Source organism: Acomys minous, assembly GCF_964271855.1.
Source record: "Acomys minous genome assembly, chromosome: 9".
Taxonomy (NCBI): domain Eukaryota; kingdom Metazoa; phylum Chordata; class Mammalia; order Rodentia; family Muridae; genus Acomys; species Acomys minous.
Window position 1 is genome coordinate 61,782,406 of NC_140490.1, and position 22,355 is coordinate 61,804,760.

At 42.2% G+C, this 22,355-nt stretch overlaps 1 pseudogene across 1 annotated transcript in view; it reads right to left on the bottom strand.

Annotated features, from left to right (window-relative positions):
- Positions 1-820: 820 nt before the first annotated feature.
- The window catches only part of LOC311605849 (60 kDa heat shock protein, mitochondrial-like), a 29,429-nt pseudogene continuing 7,894 nt past the window's right edge, over positions 821-22,355 (bottom strand). Inside the window, exon 3 of the transcript in view lies at positions 821-2,430. The product of the transcript in view is annotated as a 60 kDa heat shock protein, mitochondrial-like (transcript). The remainder of the gene's footprint in view (positions 2,431-22,355) is intronic.

Below are 22,355 nucleotides of genomic sequence, written 5' to 3' on the forward strand. Positions count from 1 at the left end.
CATATTGGAAGTCTATTTTTAGTTTTAAGGATTTTTTTTTTGTGGGTTATTCCATTGGCCTATGTCTCTGTTTTTGTGACAGTACCAGAACCTGTTTGTATTACTGTGGCTCTGTGGTACAGGTAGAAATCAGGATGGTGGTAGCACCGCACTGTTCTTTTTGTCCCTGAGTGATTGGGCTCGCTTGGGTCTTTTGAGCTTTCATAGGAATTTTCTGTAAAGAATGAGATTGGAATTTTGCTGAAGAGTGAATTGAATGCGTAGGCTGCTTTTGCTAGTATAGCCATTTTTACAGTAGTAATTCTAATTTGTGGGCCGAGGATGTCCTGTAATCATCAAGAATATGTTTATTTTCTTTATTTAATGTTTTAAAGTTTTCTTTGTAGAAGTCTTTGGCTTCCTTGGCTACCTTTATTCTTAGATATTTTTGAAATTGTGAATGGAATTGTTTTTCTGATTTCTTTCTCAGCACGTTTGTTATTGGTATATAAGAAAGCTACTAATTTTGTGTGTTAATAGTAGAAATGTCTTGGTGATTAAAGTTGAAAGAACAGCACTAGTACATGGCTCTTGCATTCAGCATCAGAAATGTACAAATGTCTTTATTCAAAAAATACAAAATAAATGATCTGTAGCCATGGACAGTGGCAGCAGTAAACCATTATATATTGTCAATGGGAACCAATAACTGATGTGATCAGTCAGCCTTCCCTTCAGTAATTTTTTTTTCAGGTGCCTTCCCTGAAGTTACAGAAGAAGAACCTTCCTTGAGCTTCCTGTCAACAGTTCATTGATAAAAGCAAACCACTATTTCTAGGAGTTAGAACACGCCACCTGCCACACCCTCTCCCACTCTACCCATGTTGCTCATTCCAGGGTCCTTCTCAGGAATTTCTGTCACTACAGCTTCTGCTATAGTTAGTTAGCATGAAGGCCACCCCAGCAGCAGGCAGTAAAGCAGCTCTTACAACCTTTGTTGGATCCATCACCCCCTTTTCCACCATGTTCACAAAATCTCCAAGGGTAGCATTATAGCCAACCTCTGAGGAACTCTGCAGAATTTTCTCAGCTATCAAAGGTCCTCCAACAGCTGCATTCTCAGCAATAGTCACTGCTGGAATTCTGAGTGCTCCTTTAATCATTTCTATACCTATTTTCTGATCTCCATTAGCAGGCTTTAATGAACCCAGGACTGGGATGCACTGATGCAGAGAATAACCCCTTCCTAGAACAATATCTTCTTCAACAGCTGCTGTCATAGAATTGAGAGCACCTGGTAACTCTTGTTTTTCTCCTTCTTCATTTCAGCATCACTTGTCCCCTCAACCTTCAGTCCAGCTACTCCATCGGAAAGGTTAGCCAGTTGCTCATTCAGCTTTTCCTTTTCACACTCACCAGTTGTGATGTCTAGCTGCTCAGTGATTTCTTGAATACATTTTTCATTGTGAGCTTTGTCACCTTTTTCTTTCAGAAGCATGACATCATCTTTGGTGACAGTGACCTGTCCAACTTTTCCTAAGTCATGAAATTGAACATCTTCAGGATTTAAAGTCCACCCTCCTTCTCCAACTACCACAGCACCAGTAACAACAGCCATATTTTCAGGCTGGTTCTTCCTATCGTCCCTAAATCCTATAGCTTTGACAGCTACAACCTGAAGACCAGCTTTTGGCTTGTTCAAAACCACTGTACTTAGAGCTTCTCCATCAACATCTTCAGCAATTATGACCAAGGGCTTCTGATGAGCATTGGCAAACTCAGCAGCAAGTACAATTGACTGGACACTAGATATTTTCCTTTCACTCAACAACAACAACAAAAAGGCATCTTGGAACTCACATTTTGGACCTTTTGATGTGTTAATAAAACATGGGGAAATATGTCCTTTATCAAATGCCATACCTTCAATAATTTCATGTAATCATTCAGGGTTTTTCCAGTCCTTCACTGTGATGACACTCTTTCTTTCAATCTTTTTCATTACATCAGAAATGATGTTTCCAATGTCTTTGTCTCTATTTGCACAAATTATAGAAACCTGAGAGATTTTTTAAGGTGTTGTCACAGTTTAGATTGTTTTGTTTTTAAGTTTAGCAATTATAACATCAACAGAGCATCACACCTCTCCAGATTTCCACTTGATTAGCATCTTTGCTGATCTCAAAGCTCTCCTTGGCAATAAAACATGCTAGAACAGTAGCCACTACAGTGTCATCCCCAGCCTCTACATTTGTGTTATTGGCAACATATTGAAAAATTTAGCTCTAATATTTTTGTATTTATCCTTTAAATCAATTGGCTTTGCAACAGTGACCTTGTAACAGCCTTTTGTTACTTTGGAACTTCCCAAACTCTGCTCAATAATACTGTTCTTCCCTTTGGCCTCATTGTAACAACTACAGCATCAGTTAAAAGGTCTATAGTCCACACCTGGATGAGTTAAGGCTCAAGCATCTGCACACACTTTTGGCACAGGTCCCTGTGAGATGAGGAGCCAGTGCTTAGGATACTAATCTCATCTGGCAAAGGACTGCCAGGCAGTGGTGGGAGAGCACACAGTGAGGACTCTCTGTTACTCTTATATCTTATTCACTGAGGCGTCATTTGTCAATCAAACCCAGAGCTGGCAGATGTGGCTAGTCTCTGCTTTCTGAGCCCAACAAGCCACCATGTTCACCAGACATTTATGTGTGATATGGAGAACCAAGCTCTGGTCTTCATGTTTGCTGGGCAAGTGATTTACTCACTGAGCTACCTCCCCAGGGTGTGATGTTTTTGGTTGGGCAACTTTGTTTTTGTTACTGCTTCAATTTCATTACTTGTTGCTGTTCTCTTTACATTGTTTCTCTCATCTTGATTTAATGTTGGTGCTTCATGTGAGTCTATAGATTCAATGTACTTATTTTATATTTTCTTTTATTTATTTATTTATTTTTTTTTATTTTCTGGTTTTATTTATTTATTTATTTATTTATTTTTCTATTTTCTATTTTTTAATTTGGTGGATTTCAAGGTATTTCCTAATGATTTTTCCAAATTTCATTGGCATCTGTCATAATGTTTCCCTTCTCATCACTAGTTTTATTAACTCTGGTCTTCTCTCTTCTTCTTTTAGCTACTATCACTAAGAGTTTGTTGATTTGATATTTTTGTTTAAAAAATCTTGTAAAATTTGTCTTATGGTTCTTATTGTGTATATATGTGGGTGTGGGAGTTTCTCTCTCTCTCTCTCTCTCTCTCCCTGTGTGTGTGTGTGTGTCTGTGTGTCTGTGTGTGTGTCTGTGTGTGTAGAGGTCAGGAGTCACTGTTTTCTTCTATTGTGACCTTCAGGGATCTAACACAGGTAGCCAGATTTGCATGGCACTCACTTTTACCCTCTAAGCCAATTCATTGCCTGCTGTTTACCTTTTCTTAGTAGTTTTAACATTTTAATTTCTGTGCTGGGTAATTTTATGTTAACTTGACACAAGCTAGAGTCATTTGAGGAGAAGAAACTTCAATTGAGGTAGGGCATTTACTTAATTAGTGACTGGTGGGGGAGGGGCCAGCCCATTGTGAGCGGTGCCATCCCTGGGCTGGTGGTCCTGGATCCTATAAGAAAGCTGACTGAGCAAGCTATGTGGCACAAGCCCATGAGCAGCACTTCTTCATGGCTTCTGCATCAGTTCTGGCCTCTAGGTTCCCTCCCAGCTTGAGTTCCTGCCTTGGTTTGCCTCAGTGGACCTTGACTCAGGATATGTAATCCAAATAAACACTTTCCTTCCCAAGTTGTTTTTGGTCATGGTGTTTCATCACAGCAATAGTAACCCTAACTGCGGCAGTTGCTTTCTTTTCTGACCTGATCTTAACTGTTTGTTTTTTGGCTACTGATTTTGAGTTTGATTTGCTTTTGTTTTTAGAGGGCTCAAAGGTTCAGCATTATGGTATTTATATGTAGATGTTTGTAGCTGTGACTTCCTTCTTAGTACTGCTCTCATTGTATTCCACAGGTTTTGGTATGTTGTGTTTTCATTTTTATTCAGTTCTAGGAATTAAAATTCTTCCTGCTTATTTTTATAGCACATTTATTATACAATAGTGTCTTCTTTTTTTCCCCATGAGTTGGTATATAGTCTACGGTTTTTCTTGTTGATTTCTAGCTTTATTCCATGGGTCCAAATAGAATACAATAAATTATTTCACTTTTTTGACATTTATTGAGTTTTTGTACTCTATTATATAATGTAATTTAAAGAAAGTACCATAAGCTACTGAGAGGAACTTGCATTCTTTAGTGTTTACATGGAATGTTCTATAGATGCCTTTTAGGTTAATTTCATCTGTGATTTCATTTATCTCTAATGTTTCTGTTTATTTGTTAGGATGACCTGTCTATTGCAGAGAATATGGTTCTAAAATCATCCAGTATTATTGTGTTAAGGTTAATCTATGTCGTTACAGCCAGTATTATTTGTTTTAGAAAATTACCTGCACTATATATTGCATATATTTATATATGCTTAGATTTGTATATACATTTGATGGGATATTAATTTAATCAGTATGAAGTGATCGCCTTTATCTTTCTAGTTTTTGTTGATGCCTGTTTTGTTGGATGTTTAGACAGTGGTGTATTTTTTGCCTTTTCTTTGCATTAACTTGGAAACCCTTTAACCATCCTTTGCTTTAAGGTTGTGATTGTCAGTGATGGTAAGGTGCATTTCTTGGGTAAAATAAAAATAGGCGGATTTTGTATTTTAATCCACTCTGCCAACCTCTTCCCTTTATTGGGATATGTAGCCCACAATATTCAAAGTTATTATTGAAAGGTATGTGCTAGTGCCTGCCTGTTATTTTGTTGATTTTATAGTATTTTATGTCTTCTCTTTCCTACTCCTTAACTACTCTTTCAGCATTGGTTAGTTTTTCCTATGGGCTCCTGGTTGTGTTTCTTTTCGTTCAGTTTGAAAGATATAAGAACCTTCTGTGGTGCTGGTTTAGTGGTCACGAAGTTCTTCACCTTTTAAAAATCACGGTAAGTTTCTTTCTCCTGCTTATCACAGATGTTTCTGCTGGATGCACCTGTGGTACTGTATGACCGTGTTTGGAACACGTCATTCTGTGCTGTGCTGGCTTTTGGACCTGGTGAGGATTCCACTGTAATTATAATGGGCTTGCCTTTGTGTGGCTTGGTGCTTCTATCCTACAGCAGTCAGTACGTTCTTTGTTCTCTATGTTTATTGTTTTAACTGCAGTATGGTACAGAAATTCTTTTCTGGACTTGTCCTCCTGAGTCCAGAAGGTCATCAGAGCTGTAGGGTTGAGGAACTTTTCTGTTATGATTCTATTGGATATATTACTCACGTTTTAGTCTAATGTTCTCTCTTCTTTCCATCCCCATGACTTATAAGTGATGTTTATTCCATTGCTGATGTATATTTTATATATTCATGACACCAAATAGAGCTTGGAAGCTCTGTTCATAGTTTCTAATTATTTTTATGTTTTTAGTGTCTAACTATTTTATTTCATTTGCATTGTCTTTTGCCCCTGATAGTCTGTCTTCCATATGATCTACTAATGAGGCTCATATTTTTCTTATTTTTATTTTTGTCCGTGTCTGAATATTTTATTTTATCTATCTTGTCTTTCGTCCCTGATAATCTGTCTTCCAGTGATGGATCCATTTACTGGTAAGCTTTCTATTAACCTTGTCCTTCTCCTTTTTACTTACTGAGTTTATAAAATTTATTATTATATTTTTCTCAGTATTTCATTTTCTAGGATTTCTGTTTCCTGGCCTGTATTTATTTTATTTCATTCAGTTATTTATTTCTTTGAATTTATTCATTCATACTCTTGTGTTCATTCTTCCAAATTCCTTGCCTGAAATTCATTTAATTAACTCCAATTAAGACTCATGACTGTACAATTGGTACAGGAGTAATAATGTCTAGAGTTTTATCTTTCTTATATTCTTGCATTGAGACTGGGATACTATTTTAGAGTATATATTCTTTCAGTTGAAGTATTTACAATGTTCTAGTAGGGGTAGATTATGGTAAAGCTGAGGTGAATAATTCAGAAGATTAAACCCTCAAAGTATATACTCAGGGAGGCTGGTACAACTCCTTTCTTACTCTCAACATAGAATCCTAACTGCAGAAGCCACTGCAGCTGTTGTGCACATAGCACACTAGCCCACCCAAAAGAGTAGTTTGTTTATCTCCAAGACCCACTGAAGGACCAATGAACAAAGATAATACAGTGTAACCATGATTGGTAACTAATAAGTTACCAAGACTAGGGCCGGAGGAGATGTAGCTGGGTAAACATAGGGACTACTAATGTTTTAATAGGTATTGAGAAAATAATCAGAGTGGAGAAATACATTGGACAGGAAGTTGAGAAACTGCTATGATCCACAAAGTTTAGAAAATTTTAGTTTTGAGAGATCAAACTTAAACAAACAAACAAACAAAAATGAAGATCTAGGGAAGAAAGAGGTAGGAATGAGAGAAAAAGTATCCAGGTTGCACATAGGAAAAATTGTAGCGAATACACAAGAGTAGAATGGGTGGAGAAGCAGGAAGATCACTCAGCCTAACCCAGTCTAAGCCAGCAACATACAAGCAAACATAGAGTAATTACGGTTGTGCAAAGGTGAGGATTAAAATCAGAAAAAAAGTAAAAGCATTAAGAATAATAAAACTCCAAGTGTAATGAAAGTACATTAGATCTTTTAATTTTATTTAAAATAGATTTTTCCCCCTCATTAATACACCCTGTTTACACTTTCTCCTTCCTGTACTCCTCCCGCTTCCTCCCTATCCGGATCCACTCCCTTTTTGTTTCTAGTTAGAAGACAGACATCTAAGGGATAATAATAATAGTAAAGTAAGACAAAATATAATAAGATAAACAAAAACTAACACATCGGAATTGGACAAGACAAACAAGCAGAAGGAAAAGAACTAAAGAGAAGACACAAGGCAGTGAGGTTCACTTGTTTACACCCTCAGGAATCCCATAGAAGTTCTAAGATAGAAGCCATAATCTATACACAGAGGACCTGTACGGTAAAAAGAAAGAAGAAAAATAGATAAAAAAAATAAAACAAAACAAAAAAGAAGACGAAGAAAGAAAAAGCCCAAGGACTAGGAACCTCTAAAGATACCATTGAGTTCCTTTACTGATGCTCATGTACTGCTGAGCATACAGTCTGTAGTTTGTTTCCTCAGTGAGACTCGCTTGGAGAAAACTAAATTTTCATTTGCTTGTGCTCAACAATTGGAGGTTGCTTCTGGGGTAGGATGAAGATGTGTGTCCACTTCTCTCCTCAGCTCTGGAACTCCAAACCCATCATGTGGGCCCTGTGCGTGCTTGCCTCAGGCTCTGTGAGCTTTATTTGTGCATTGATCGGATTGATTTAGAGAGCCTTGCCTCGATGTCCTCCATCCTGTCTGGCTCTTATACTCTTCGCACCTCCTCTTTTTGGGGTTCAGTGTGGGCATAAGGCTATTGTGTAGTTTAAATTCCGATTTTCTGTCAAAATGTTGTGTAAATTCTGCTCCCCAGTTCTCCCTCTGTCATGTCAATAAAGCAGCTTACAACCAATTGATGAGCAGGGGAGAGACTAGGGCTGGACTTCCTGCCAGCTAGGGGAGGAGGATTTAAGAGGAGGGAAGGGGGGGCGGGGACGGCAAAGGAAGTTGAGGCGGAAGGAACTGGAGCCAAGGAAAGCTACAAAAGCGCAAGTATCTCTGGGATGTTTGCTGGGAGTAAGACAACATAGCACAGAGGGTTAAAACAGACTTAAACTGCTCAGATTGTGCTGTGAAGCCTTGCATTATAAAAGAGTCTCAATTATTTGAGTGCTAGCTGGGTTAAGAAGTAAGATAAGAGAAACAAACACCATTGCATAAAATGAATTGAACAGTTCTCTGAGCTCTGAGACCGGGGTGGGGGGATGGGAGGGTGGTGGTGGGGATTGATCAAAGCATCCCATTTAGGCGTAAGTGTTCCAGTGTCTCATTGCTCTAGCATATTTTACGGACAGGAAAGCATTGTAGATCAAAGGGTTTGTGTTTACATGTCTCCTTTGGTAGCACACAGAGTGCCTTCCTGTACCAAAGACACTAGCACATAGGCGTAAAGGCTCTCTGTAGGTACTAGCTAAAATTCTCCACGGTCAGTGAGCTGTGTGGGTGTCATCTTCAGCAACGGGGCCTTGCTGTTAGTTTGGTGAGAGCAATCTACAGTTTTGGCAACAGCCTGGGTTGTTTGGGAATCTCATGGGACACCTTTGGCCAACAACTCAATGAGATATAACCTAATACAACAGCTCAATGAGATATAACCTAATACAAGTACTGAAAGATTGATTCATTTACCGCCGTTCTTTGGCAACTTCATTTAGATTGCTTACGTACATGTGTCTATCCTTAGGACGCTTCTGTTGTGTTAGGTTTTCATCCTCCTCCTCAAATGGTCCTTAATTTTAGCTTTGCCTCTCTGTATTCCCTCCCTCATCCCCCTATTCCTTCCCCTTCTTTATTTGATCCTCACGTTTCATTCTTTCCCATGCACCATAACTATCTATTCTATTTTCCTTTTCTAGGGAGATCTCTCGGTGCCTCCCCCCCTGCCCCTTACTCCCCCCCCCAACCTCCATGATTCTATAGATTTAGCTCAATTATCATTAACTTAACAGCTAAAACCACATGTAAGAGAATATACACATTGTTTATCTTTTGGGGGTCTGGGTTGCCTCTCTCAGTATGATTTCCCCCATTAATTCCTCCCATTTACATGTGAATTTCATGATTTCCCCCCACACCCTGTTTTTTAAATGGCTGAACTAGTGTCCCATTGTGTAAGATGTACCACATTTTTCTTTATCTATTCTTCCATTGAGGGACATTTAGGTCATTTCCAAGCTTCGGCTATTCTGAATAGAGCGGCAGTGAACATGGTTGAGCAAATGTGGGATAGCTGGATCTTGACATGGATCTATTCCCATCTTCCTAAGAAACCACCATACTAATTTCCACAGATTTTTAAAAAAATCAAGTTGACTAATATCTGTTCCTTGGTGGGATGGGTTTTGAATTTTTGGTCCTTCCTGTGATATTTCGTGTAGCAAACTCTGCTGCTTGGGTAGGCACCATGTGCAACTCTGGTTCAAACCTATTGAGCCAGATATGAGTGTGTATTGCCTCAGTGGAGTTTAGAGCAGTTACCTGTTGATTGAGTTTCTAGCAGGGTTGTGCTAAGTGGAGCAGTAGCCTTCTCAGTTTTCTCCTTGATGGCTCAGCAGTGCTGCGTTGGTGAGGGGAGGGGGGTGGCCCTTTACCAGAGGCTCCCACTGACCTTAGGAGCATCCTGTGAAGTAGCTGCCATAGGCCAAGAGCATTGCAACTCTGCTCTCCCAGGCTCGGAGCTCTATTGCAGCTCTCCCTTCCGAGGACATGCAGGTTTCTGGTAGGGAGGGGAGGGTGTAAGCCATTGTTTGGCAGCTCCCCCTGACCTCAGCCAAATCTTTTTTTTTCTTCAGTCTTCAGCTCCTGGGTGTCATGTTCAATTATTTTTCTAGTCTTTGGTCATCTAGTTAACTATTCAGAGAGAGAGAGAGAGAGAGAGAGAGAGAGAGAGAGAGAGAGAGAGAGTTTAGGAGTGGTGAAAAGGAGGACAGCTGGCCACCTGCCAACAACACTTGGTGGCCCCTTCAATATGTCATAGACAGGGGATAGCAGAGAGGTGTGTAGCCGGAGCACAGCGGACTCCTCAGAAGGTGGAGCTAGGGGAAGATGATCAATTGAAGTCGATTAAGGCTGATGAGGAAGAGCTTACTTAGCTTCCTGAAACACGGAGTGCTGAAGCTGGCTTCAGGCCCAGAGGGGAGATGCTGCTGTCCAAAGGTTTAGGTCACACCATTTCTCCCAAGTCACTTTTCTAGGGAGCAGCCTTAGGCAAGGCCTCTCTGTCCTGACTATCTGCTTGGTCTGTCATGCGACAAATAGACTGCAAGGTGCTGAAGCTGGCAGCTGCACCATGCCAGCAATCTGTTTGAAATGGGCAGTGCTGTCAAAAAGTGAGCATTGTTCTTAGGAAAGAAATTGCACAGAGGAATTGCCTAATTGCTAGCATGGCTGGATCCATGCCCCTCTAATTAGCCCCTGCAGGTGCAACTGGCTTGCAAGAACAAATTTGTGCTCAGGTGCAAGCTTTCTGACTGCAGAACAGTGAAGAAAACCGAAGATGAGTTGCACTGTCTGAGACGCTTAGCGATGTCCAGCCTAGGGGAATTTAGTTTCCTTCCCGTTGCTATATAAACAGTGCCGTTAAAACGTGTTCTAATCCACCCCACAATTTCTGAGGCTTCACCCTGTTGGGAAATTCTCAAACTCTGAAGCTTGTGAGCAGAGCAATCAAGAGATGGTGGCACCCACAAAAGGGGCTTCGGGGGTCCTTTTTGCTTCTTGAGATTGACAGCGTGATGATGTGGGCTGCTGGAAGAGTAGACTGTATGTGCGATATTAGTGTATGATGATGTAGTTAAAAGAGCTCTTAAATGGTTTAAACGTTTTAACACAAAATAATTGTATGTGAGAAAGCGTTATATTTCAGTACGTGGATGTGATGTGGCGATGAAATTCCTTCCTTTATCATTCTTTGGAAGCCCCAAGCTCCCATCTTTGAGCAATACTAGGCTATTGTGAAGTACAGCCACCTCATCCATTCCGCATCGGAGGACCTCATTCCTCCAATGTAACTGTGTTTTCTGGCGCCAGTCATCCAACCGGTTCCCTCTATCCTCCTAACCTCCCTCAGCTTCTAGCAATCTTTATTCTACTCATATATATTTAAAGCATCTGGATACGAGAGAGAACATGCAGTGCTTTTCACTTAAGAATGTATTAGTCAGGGCTCTGTAAGGAACAGAACTGGTAGGATGAGCTAATACAATGAATATAATATATATTGCACATATGTAAGGGATTTGCTAGATTTATTAGGCTTACATGATGGGTCCAGGTGGACTAACAATGCTGCCTCCTGGCAGAAAGGTCAAGGCTCCCTTCATTTAGTCCCAGTCAGGTGCTGGAGTCCCAGGGTGGTCCTAGAGAGCTGCCAGCCTTTAGTCTTCATTAGCAAGCCAAAGAAGTGGGTTCTAACATCATCGGAGCAGAAATGGGTCAGGATAGATGCCTGTGGGAGGGAAGGCAGGCAGAAGAAAAGCACAAGCTTCTTTTATTCTTGTTCTTTTATGTGGGTTGCCGCTAGAAGGCGTGGCCCAGATTTAGGGTGGATCTTCTTCTGACCTCAAATGACCTGGATTTAGGGTGGGTCTTCCACCTCAATAATCCAAACAAACAAAGTTTCTCACAGGTGTGCTCACCTGCTAGGGTTTTAGCTACTTCCTGTCAAGTCCACAACTGGGATTAGCCATCACACCTTATATCCCCTAGGTCCATCCTGGTCCTAAAAATTATAGGGTGTAATTGTTTTTTATGGCCGAATACTATTCCTATGTTATTTTATATTCTCTTTATTTGTCAACTAAGAGCCATCTAGGTTGCTTTGATATTGTAGCCACTGTGAGCAGTGTAACTGATAGACATAGGCATGGAGAGATCTCTTTGATATGCTGATATTTTGAAAGACAAATTTTATAGCTGGGGCAGAGTCCAGGCAGAGATGGGCTAGCATGCAAGCATCATACAGATGATGAAGTGCAAAAATTCTATCCCTTCTCACAGATGGGTATGGAAGGTGGCAGATGTTGGTGAATGGGTTCCTACTGCCCGTTGGAAAACAGTTCTACTAGGAATGTTAGATGGCATGTTTGTGAATCTTAAACTAGTAAGATGTAAGTGCAACAGTAAAGACGTTTACACAACTCATTTATGCATCACACAGTGGTTTATAAACTCTGGAGAAGAACATGTTCAATTATTTTGTCTTTACCACATCATGTTACAGCTAAGAGGACCCCACTAGGATGGCCATGCTGTTTAGATCCTTAAGCCACTAGAATTGTGAGCCAAGTAGAAACACCTTTTCTTTACATCTTCTCCAGTATCAAGTACCCTGTGACAGCTACACAAAATTCACAAGTTACAATCTCCATGTCCGCTGCCTCCCAGTCCGTGTTGCTTTTCTAACCCTTCTCTCTCCATCAAAGCCTGCCCTTTTACAGCCCTCAATCCAGGAGATCTTTTCTGTATTCTACGGCTTCCAGGAGGTTTATTCTTCTATCCCTTTAACCTTTTTTTCCTTCTTGTGTGTGTTAGTTGGGTTGTATAATAAAGTTTAATTGTTAATAAACTGAGCCAACATTTTTTTTTTAACCAACCACCGTCCCTTCTTTTGGGATTGCCTTATAATCTGTAATCAATTCACCATCCAAATGTGTCCTTTCCTGGTACCATATCTCATGCATCTGTTTTGTTTTTCCACAACAAATCATAAGCTGCTTAGGAGAAAGCAGGGATGTTCTCACACCTTTCTCTCTCTTGGGCTGGGGCTTGAGGTCAGACACTCATCATGTACCCTTTGGTAGATTGGTTTGGGTCCACGTTTGGTGCCGTTCTCCCATCACCTAGCACATGGGACACTGAGCGGGAGGGGTGAAGGTGAAGAACATTCCTCTTTCACAGAACTCCAATTCCAGTGCAGTAAGTTGACCAAGCAACATCTACTGAGTGGTGTGGCCAGTGCTACACTAGTGCTTCAGAGGGGGCCCAGATGATGAAAAGAAGGTTCACTCAAAGGTTCCCTTGAGCCACAATAATTTGGAAGGATGAGAGGAACCAATGACCTTCCAGAAAGAGAAGGCTGGGGTGCAGCAAGCAGACACCCGGGAGGATAGTACCACATCTTCCTCAATTTCATTTTCAATGAGCATATTTCCATCTAATATCTACCTGTTTCTTGATACTAATCTTGTTAAAATGTGAGGTGCATTTACTCAAGTGTGGGAGTAGAAGAGACATAGGAAGACCCAGGTCCTCATTAGGGGACCCTTGGGGGCAAAGATAGGAATATCTGTGAAGTGAGACAAATACTCAGGAGTGGGACATGACCCAGAGACATGCAATCTCCTCTACCTCTGGTCTCCTTCAATATGTTGATGTGGTCGGGGGTCACTGCTCCTCATCTCTATCCTGTTCATTGCAGGGACCTGCTAAGAGGAAGATGATAGTTCCACAACCAGCATGACTTTGGACTGTGTTGCAGTAGCAAAGGGAATTGTAGCTAATGGTACTTAAAGAGTTTGCTGGGAAGTTTGATAAGGAGAGTGCAGAAGTTTTATATCAGGCGAGGAAATAGATGGTAGGTGCTGCCTGAAGGGAATTTGGACTTGGAAAGGGAAGGAGTGCCACAGTCAGGCATGGTGTCTGTCGTGGGCTCAGAGGGGACATGGATGCTGATGTCTGTTTCCCAGCCTGCCTGGCAGGACAGATGAGAGAGAGAGAGAGAGAGAGAGAGAGAGAGAGAGAGAGAGAGAGAGAGAGAGAGAAAATGTGATATGTGTGGGAAATCACATATTCATCAGAGTATGAATCTCTGTGTGTATATCTGTATAGTGTGTGAGTGTATAAATGTTAGTACGTGTACTTTTGGGAGGAGGAGTGCATGAGTGTACTTAAGAATATGTCTATGAGTGATGTGTTTGAATGCATGAGTGTGTGAGTGTGTATAAGCGTGTGTGTCTGTGTGTGTGTGTGTGTGTGTGTGTGTGTGTGTGTGTGTGTGTCAAAGGTGAGTGTGAGGGTATGAAAATGTGAATATACCTTGTAGGCAACATCGTAGGCAGGCATGCAGCACCATTGCTGGCTCTCTTTCTATCTTATATACTAATGCTCTAACTGAATGAACCCCTAGTAAGTTGAAAATAGAGAAAGCTGAAGTCAATTACCACAACTCCCATCTATGGCTTTTACAACTCCCATCCATGGCTTTGACACATAGTATCACTGCTTAGCCTGCCAACCTCCAAGGTTTACACTAGCTGATAGTTGGGTGAAATCTCAACGTGCCGTTTAACAGAAAGGAACCGAGTTTTACATTTTACAGTAAGTGCTTGAACACTGCACTGAAAGTGAGGAAAGTTGGTGCAAAGGTCACGCTCACATAGTAGAAGATAGAAATGTTGTCAAACCCATCCTATAAACAGACATCTGTGAAAGGAGAAATAGAAGCCACGCTAGCTTTGTTCCCATAGCTTGTAAGCAAGGAGCAGGCCCCGATGCGTACTGCATGTGATAACAGAGTGTAGCTGCTGTGCCTTTCTTGGGGGCCTCTTTGCTGGAGATAGTAGTTTATCCTTATGACAGTGGGGGTGGCTGTGCGCAAGCTTAGGCAACCAAAGGAAACCAGAAAGTTGGACTCTGTGCTCTTTCAACTTGGAATTATAGCCTTTTATTCTATGCAGTGTTGACCTCAGCCAGAGACTTCAGTGTTTGTCGCAAGTGCTCAGCTAAGTCATAAAAGACAGTTAATTCCAGCTAGACTTGGAAGCTTCTTGATCCCAGGGACTGCAAACTTGCCCTTATCTTTAAAAAATTCCTTTAGTTAAACTCACTGTGCAACTCTTTACTGCTTGGTCTATTTACAGCCGTAGTTTCTGTGGAGGCCCTGATTATTTTCAAAGAAATGCACCCTGCATATTTGCCTAATGGGCCAGACAATGACTAAGAAACAAACTACATAAAGATTATTACCTGGACTTAGCGTGTGTTCAGGTCCTATGACTCATGGGCAAGTTGTTTGTGCTGCATTTATGGGCAGAGATACTTTAAGAAAACAGTTTGTAGAACAGGGATTGTGCAAGAGTGCCAGCCGAGGGGAGCCTTTGCCAAATGTCTGGCCAGAGCCCCGCTGCCGCCGCCAAGGGCCTTTGGGATCAGTTTTGTGTGTTGAGTTTTCTGAGATGCCTCCTGGCAGCGTCACCTATCAGGAGTGCTAACCCCTGAGAGAAGAGACACCATTGCCTCAAAGCCTGCCATCTCAGGAAACACTGAGTGATTAAGAAAGGACATTTATGGTGACTCAGAGGCCAGGATAGGAAGGACACACACTTTGTGACATTGTGGTGGCAGTGTATAAAAGATGTCCGTGACACACAGGGAGAATTAGATTATAATAGCTGATACAACCATTTTCTTTTTAAATTCCTTTTTATTTTGAGATAGAGTTTCTTTGTGAAGTTCAGGCTGACCTTGAGTTGGTAATTCTCCTTCCTTGCTCAGGGATTTCAGCAACACTGCCATAAACTGCTCAATTGTTTTTAAAAATTTAAATTAAATTGGTGTGTGTGAGCACGTTTGTGAGCATGTGGAGGTCAGAGGGCAACTTGTGGGAGCTGTTTCACTCTTTCTACCATGTGGGTTCTGGGAGTCCAACTCAGATAGTCAGACCCAGAAGCAAACGCCTTTACCTGCTGAGCCATAGGACATGAAACTTGCTTTCTAGTATTTTAAAAGCACATAATCCAGGGGAGTGGAGTTCACTGTGTGTTCTCGAGTGCAAGCGTCAGTTCTCTGTCCTGTGCAGTGAAACTCTGAGCTCACCAAGCACTAGTACTCTACCCCAACCCCAGGCCCTGACCGCCACACTCTGCTTTCTGTCTCTATGCATGTGGCAGTTTCAGGCACTTCAAACGAGTCCTTGTAATTTTTCTGACTGGCTTGTGTCACTTAGCATACTGTTCTCAAAATATGTCATCTGTGTCATAGCACAGCTTTGGGCCTCCTTCCTAATAATTTTCTTTTATACACCAAGATTAGTATTATCTATGACAGTTAATTTTACTTCTTGGGGTTTTTTTCCTTTCCCCTTTTAAAGATAGGGTCTCCCTACATAAACCAGGATGGCCTCCAATGTGAGATTCTTTTGCCTCGTTCTCAAGTGGTGGGAGTACAGGCGTGGACCATCATGGCCTCTATCTAGTCAACTTCAGTTCTATATAAGAAAATACTCTGTGATTTTTGTCCAGAATTGGCAAATTCTGGAATGGAAGCCCCTTCAGGCTCTAACTCATGTGTCTCCCTGACTACCTGTCCACCTCAGGAGGGGCTGGAATGGCACTCACTCAAGAACAGCCTTTAGGTAGGCAGTTCACACGTATTGGATGAACAGGTTCTGTGATAAAAATCTGGAAATGTTGACAACTACAAAGTTCAATGACTTTCTTTTCCTCAAGCAGGCTTCCTTAGGCCTCTCAGTTTTGTACTCTTTTCCTTTGATCCGTGTTTAGTAGTTTTCTGTGGGTGCCACCCCTATGTGAAACTTGGTCTCGGGTATGGCGACCACAGTGTCCCAGCCTTTGTGCTGAACAAACAGAACATGGCACACACATGTTGTGGAGTCCTTACTATTGGAAGATTTAACTAACAGCTCTGTGGTGTTGCAGCTATAACTCGTTCATGCCAGTCACGCTATGTGTATCATTTCTGACTCTTCATCATCCTTGGGGTTGTAAGCAACATGGCAAAGAAACTAGAGCCCGGATCACTTGAACAGTTCTCCCAAGAACCCCTACTTCACTATAGGGAACACCCAAAACTGAATCCAGTCCCAGTTTTCTTTCCTATCCCTGTCCTGGAAAAGCCCATATCTCTGATTAAAGAAAATGAATTTTAGTGCTGTCAGCATCAAGTAAACCCATCAGCTTCTTAGAGTTTGACTCTTCAAGTAGTGAGGAGTGGGTTAGAGTCAGGGAATTTGTATGTTGTTAGCATGGATCAAGTAACAAACAAACACACCATGTTTGATGCTGTCTGAATTCATTCCAAACTTCAACTATTGTTTGCTAGAATGCAAGACTGTTTGTTTGTTTGTTTTTGATTCAGCTGGATTCAACACATGGAGCTGACATTTCATCTCCTCAGGAGAAACCACGTTCACATATGCCTCAGGGCTACCAAAAGGGACGGTATTGCCTTAAGAATTTCACCAGTGACATGCCTCTTAGTAATCACCACCCAAAATGGCCCCACTCCCCATAATTACTTGCTGCAGGATTTGATAAACATCAGCAACAGCCTGAAACACATTTAAGATTGTCTCTGTGGTGATGATCCCACCTATACACTAAAGAAGGATGGCAAAAATAATATTTATGCAATAAGACATTGAAACTATATAAAAGGAACCCCTTGGGGTCAAAGCAGGGATTAGAGGCTTGCTTGTAATGGTTTTTAGATGTCCTTCTGATCATGACAGTTTACACATAGCCAGCATGTAGCCAGGAGGCATACCACTCCTGGTAGGGGCAGAGGGTGCTGACAAGGTCACATCTATTGGCTGAAGTCAGGGCCCAGTCTCTGAATGCACTGGGATCAACAGAAAAGGGTTGTAAATGTGCTGAGGTCCTTGTGTCATATGAGTTTGTTCCATGGTTCGCTGAACCCCGAGAGTCCCCCACACAATGCTTCCTGGTGAAGACCAGGACCTGCTTTCAAGGAGCAAATGAGGCCTCAGAGAGTTTTCCTTGGGGGATGGAGTAGATAAGTTGGGAGCAGCCTGGAGCACTCACTCCTCTACTTCCTCTGAGCTCCACAGGAGCCTGAGGTTGGGTGAGGGTCGGGGAAGGCTGCTTTGCTCCTGGGAAACATACCAACCCAAGCTCTGGGGCAGTTGGAGCCCCAAGACCACATGGTCCTCATATATTTATGAACAACCCCACCCTTAAGTTATTTGGTGTTCTTCAAACCCTTATGTGGCAGAGTTGACAAGCTGGGCAGGGCCTGTCAGCCAGTATTTGCCAGAGGCAGGGCACTAGGGCACATGCTCAAGTCTAGGTTCCCAGACATAAGTCACGTTAAAAGCAAATGCAGTTTCTTTAAACAGGGTCATCAGACTGGTAGGTCAAGGAAATGCCGCACCCATGGTGGGTTCAGCGAGGTGTTTGGCACAGTCTCTTGAGACGATATGCTAGTGTGCAAAACGGAGTGAAGATATGTGGGCTGGAGGTCAGGGGTGGGTGATTGTATTTTTCTAATGGGTTCAATGACCATGTCCAGCAGGAGCCGGTCAACACAATGGCCGGCAGCCTGGTTGGGACTACTTTTGTTGTGCCAGGAGACTTAGCACTGTTCTGCTCAGAGACAGATCGTGTTGGAAGGACAGTGAAGATCAAGATGCAGAGGCCCTCCCTGTCTGAATGAAGAGGAAAGGCTAAGTCAGAACATGTGTGTTCTGTGCTAGTGATCGAACAGCACAAAGCTGTTCTGGGCTTTGTGCATGTACAACTCTCACTTGGCTACACCTACAGTCCTCATTGTATATATCAATGTGAGCACACACAAGCATGTGCACACACACACACGCACATGCACAATTTTGTTGTTCTGGCATGGTGTGCATGGTTTTGTGTGTGCTTGCAAGTCTGCTACTACTGAAGTATACACACAGCCCGCTCTTATTTTATGTTTTTAAAGTTTATAACATATCTTGTGTGTGTGTGTGTGTGTGTGTGTGTGTGTGTGTGTGTGTGTAACAAGGTCTCTATATTGCTTAGGCTTGTCTTCAACTCCTGGGCTCAACATTTTTCCCTTTTAGTCTTTTGAGCAATGTGATTGCGGGTGTGTGCCTTTCCAGCTAACATGATTTTTAAAAAATTATTTATTTATTTTTATTTTGTGTGCACTGGTCTTTTGGCTACATGTATGTCTGTATGAGAGTGTTGGATATCCCAGAACAGGAGGTCCTTTGGAAGAGCATGAGTGTTCTTAACCTCTGAGCCACCTCTCCAATCCCATGATGTTTTAATATAAACATAGTAAATATTTTACAACAATCAAGCAAATTAACATGTCCTTCTTTGTGTGTTTCTGTATGTGTGTTTGTGGGTATATGTTTGTGTGTGTAGCATGTAAATAATATTCTCAAAATATTTCTGTTGTATAGTATTATTACCTATATTCTTTGTGTTGTTTTAGAATGACATTTTATGAGCTAACTATAGAACATCTTTATTGTATTAAAAGGTCCTGAGGATGGAAGGTCACTTAGAAGCAACAAACATGAAAATAACTTAGGGTGTGGTAGAGGTGGCCCTCATGTGTTTGCTCAATCCATCTTTGATGATATGGAGGAATGTGTCCTATGATCCTGAGTGGTCTCTCCTCCCTCAGCTAATCCAGCACTTTTTAAGGATAGAGTAGTACCCTTTGTTCATGGTTTTGTTTTCTATCATTTCAGTTTCTTGATGTTAACAAAAGTCTGAAAATAATAAATGGAAAATTATTTATTTCAGAAGAAAGAGGGATCACAGTCATGTATCATTCACTGTAATATACTGTTATGGTTGTTCTATTTCATTAATATCTTACCGTCACTAGTTTATAAAATAACCCTCACTAGAGGAAAAAGCTTAGAGAATACAGAGCTTTGTAGTAGCCAGAGATTCAGACATCCACTGGGAGTTCTAGGATGCATCTCCTGAGGATGCTGAGGTGGATTGTACTGACATGAATTTTGGACATCTTGTTGAAGAACACAGGGACACAAGACTAGTTTCAAAGAGGCCTGACGTGAGGCTTTGCGGAAAAGGGCTGGGAAACCGTGGCTGTCGTCTATGATTACCTGACACATGGATAAGGAACAACAATGTTCTAGGCTCTGACATCCAAAGTAGTACTGGGGCAGCAACTAAGATGGTGGATACCATTTAGAGATGTCCAAAAGCTAAATAAATTGGTCCCCCAAGAATCAGTGTATGTGGAGTATCTTATCATCCAGGAACCCTGATGCAGCAGAGTGGCCTATGTGTGGCTTAGGGATGACGGCGGAACCGGTTAGACCACAGAGATCTGGGACTCCGAGTCCAAGAGGGGCCAGGAAAGCAAGGATGTAACTCTGGGTTCAGCATAAGCCACCAGAGTGACCCCGAGTGAACAGTGCCATTCCCTAGGGCTCAGCTCTTTCTTCTGATAATGTGGACAGTGGACAGGATTCCCTCCAAGGTTTTATTAATTCGTATGTCCTACTACCTGTAACACCAAGTACTGGGATATCTGCAAGATGCTGGTCTCCTTTCATGACCCCAAGAGCAGGGCTGAGGAAACGATGCGCTGACTGCCATGGGAGGAAGTGCGCCCTCAGTCTCTGTAGTAATTGCTTTTGCAGTGCTGTGACCCAAAGACCTGCCAAAACCAACTTAAGGTGAGGAAAGTTGGTTTCAAACAGTTTCATCTTATCGAGCTGGGGAGGGCATGGTGGTAGGAGCGCACGGTAAAGACGGCTCACGTCATGCTGGACCAGACCAGTAAGCAAAGAAAGGGATTTGTGCTGACCAGTTTTCTCCTTTCTCTCCTTTTCATTCAGTCTCGGCTCCTCCATGGAATAGTTCCATTTACATTCAGAGTGGTCTTCTTGCTTTCAATGAGTCCTCTCTGAAACCTCTCTTAGAGACATGCCCAGAGGTGTGTGTCAAACCCCCAAGGGGATGTACAGCCCATCAAGTTCATCCTGCAGACTGATCATCACAGGGTCCCTGTGTCCTCTAAACCTGGCCCCAGTTTATGCTGACCGCTTTGTTCTGTATTTTCATCTGAAGGGCCATATAACATTTTTGTAAGGCATATATTAGCAGGGAAGATGAATGAAGACAACTCTAGAGAATTTTTAGGAAGTTGTTTAGCTTGTTGAGGTGTTTGATCTTTCTGTCCTCTTGTTCTCTCAGCTGAGAGAGTTCTTGCTGTCCTGTGAGGCTGTGATTTTGACTATATTGTAGGCTCCAACTTTTCCAATTCTACTTTATGTGGGGTTCTTTAAGTGCTTATACCTCCCTTCCAACCTACCTACCCTAGATAGGAGAGAAAGGTTTATGGGAACAGGGGAAGTAGACTTTGTTGGATTCAGTTCCTGGGAGTGATTCCCCTGGCATAGTTGGCAGGATTTCAGCAGACCAGCAATTCCACCAAAGTTTCTGCTGAAACCTGGAGCAGCCAGAACCCAAAGCCTCAGCCAGAGCCCAAAGCCTCAAAGCCTTCGCTGGAGCAGTTCTCTCTTGGAGCATCTCGAAGTGGAGTGATGAACAGCCAAGCAATACCAAGACCCCAAAACCCCGAAAGCCCCCACATCCTGTTTTGGAGATATATATATACACACACATATATACATATACAAACATACACACACACACACACACACACACACATATTCTTTCAGAGTGTATATTAGGATTTTTTCAGCTAGCAAAAACCAAGCCCCACATGAGGTAGTTTGACCTCCAAGTGAATAAGCATCACTTGTTCTCTCACAAGTCTGTTTCCCATCCCACACTTGGGATAAAAACAAAACCATGTTTACACCCACTACACTATATCATGTAGATTGTCTCTCTACTCAAAATTCAGCCCCTCCCTTATGCTGACTGCTTTTGCACCCCCAACAGAGGGGTCAGGAGCAAGAGACCTCGCCAGCCTATTCCTTGGAGTACTACCCTAAGAGTCATCCCAAGTGGGACTTCAGAAAAAGTAAGAAATTCCAACAACTGGGTTAAAGAAGAGGAGGAAGCAAACAATAGCATGAATGCAAAGGAGCCTATGGGGTGGGCAGGGGCGTGTGTGTGTGTGTGTGTGTGTGTGTGTGTGTGTGTGTGTGTGTGTGTGTATGCACATCTGTATATAAACATGCATGCTTGTGTGTACTGAGTATGATTTTAGTGTGTCCCCATATCCAGGTTGGGTTGAGATTGGGTTATACATATAGGTTGGGTTGACTGTATCCACCAGGAGAGGTCTGGCTTAGGTTCAGTTCTGAGCAGGTATCAGATCACTGCTGAGCTGTGATATGAATGAAGCAGTCAAGCTCTGCCCAGCTCCACAGAGCCTCTGCCAATATCCTTTGCCTGTCTGCTTCTTCCTAACAACAGGAGCGATACGGAACGTAGGCAGGAAGGAAGTTTCCTCCCTATTCCCAATGCCTCCAAATGTCTCACAGGTGGTGCAGGAGGTCTGCCTTTCTGATGAAATGCAAAAACACTACATCTGTTGAAGCTGATGTCAGGCCTGAAAATTCCCTTGTTTTAGAAGAAGCCAAATATACCGCTTATTTTGGCTGCTAGGTTCAACACCAGCTACAGTAAAAGACACTTTAAAGAGATGCTTCTGGGTAAGGGATGAGGACGTTGTGCATCATATAGATTAGATGTGCATCCTTTCCATGTGAACACATCTTTCTCCTGGTAATGAATGCTCCATGCAATCATCTTTCAGGATTGTCATTAACACAGCAGAGACAATCTGAAATGGCAGTAGCTTTCCTGGGCTTGGGGGTATGCTACCGAGGGGTGTACAAAGCAAGCCAGAGCTTCAACTCAGCATGAAGCGTGGCTCTGAGAAGTTCACATATGGTGCCTC